The 978-nt window shown below is 30.8% G+C and overlaps 1 non-coding gene across 1 annotated transcript; it reads right to left on the bottom strand.

The window, feature by feature from the left end:
- Positions 1–321: 321 nt before the first annotated feature.
- Positions 322–395, bottom strand: TRNAD-AUC (transfer RNA aspartic acid (anticodon AUC)). Its single transcript has one exon. It is a non-coding gene; the product is annotated as a tRNA-Asp (tRNA).
- Positions 396–978: the final 583 nt, after the last annotated feature.

Here is a 978-nt window from a genome sequence, read left to right as displayed (position 1 = left end):
AAAATTCAAATAGAAAAGTAATCCAATATCAAATATAACCAATATAATATCATGGATAACAATATCTAAGCTAAGCTATCAAATTGATTCATCGTCGAGAATGGAATAGTATAACATAGGAAGATCTTTTATCCATACCAAATTCAAAAAATGTCGTTTCTGAGCAATCAAAAATTCTGTTTTTTTTTATTTTTTAATTTCAAATTAGATAAGGGTTCCCACGAAGCAAAAAAGAGGGGATCCCTCTTAGGAATGATATTTTTTGTTATTAGGATTCCCTTTCACATACAAATTGGTGTCTTTTTTGGATTTTTATTAATTCAGGACTGACGGGGCTCGAACCCGCAGCTTCCGCCTTGATAGGGCGGTGCTCTGACCAATTGAACTACAATCCCAGGAAAGGGGCGTACAGCATAGAAATTCTTATGCTTTCATTCAAACCTTTTGTTTTTATTATTTTAGATTATAGAATCATTTGCTTTAATTAACTGACAGAGACATATCATATATCCATTATTTTTATTATTCAATTATATAAATAGATGTATTTATTGAATTGATATATCAATACACACTTTAGAGATCGACATGGATTACTTGTAATCCCTTCATTCATTATTGCCAAATCAATTGAAAAATAAATCCATCAATACAAAAGAAATTAAATAAAGAAAGAGTCATTTTTTATCTTTTTTTATTTAATCGTTTTTTATATTATACTTAGAGATCCTAACAAGGATCTAGATCATTAACATGATTTGAATTTTATATGTATATATGGTCCGTAAAAAAAGATTCCTAAACTAAAGATTTATCACATTTTATTTTCTCCCATATCTGAGCATATCGGCCATTTCCGGAGAACAACAAATGGTTATATCTTTTTATGGTGGATCGACAAATTATTGGGCATCGAACCGGCCCAACCAGCAACCAGAGCCGTATGCATTATATGGACAGAAAGTAAGCGGCCGAGAT

Source organism: Arachis hypogaea, chromosome 20, assembly GCF_003086295.3.
Source record: "Arachis hypogaea cultivar Tifrunner chromosome 20, arahy.Tifrunner.gnm2.J5K5, whole genome shotgun sequence".
NCBI lineage: Eukaryota > Viridiplantae > Streptophyta > Magnoliopsida > Fabales > Fabaceae > Arachis > Arachis hypogaea.
The sequence above is the reverse complement of the archived record's forward strand: the minus strand, read 5'-3'. Positions and strand labels throughout refer to the sequence as shown.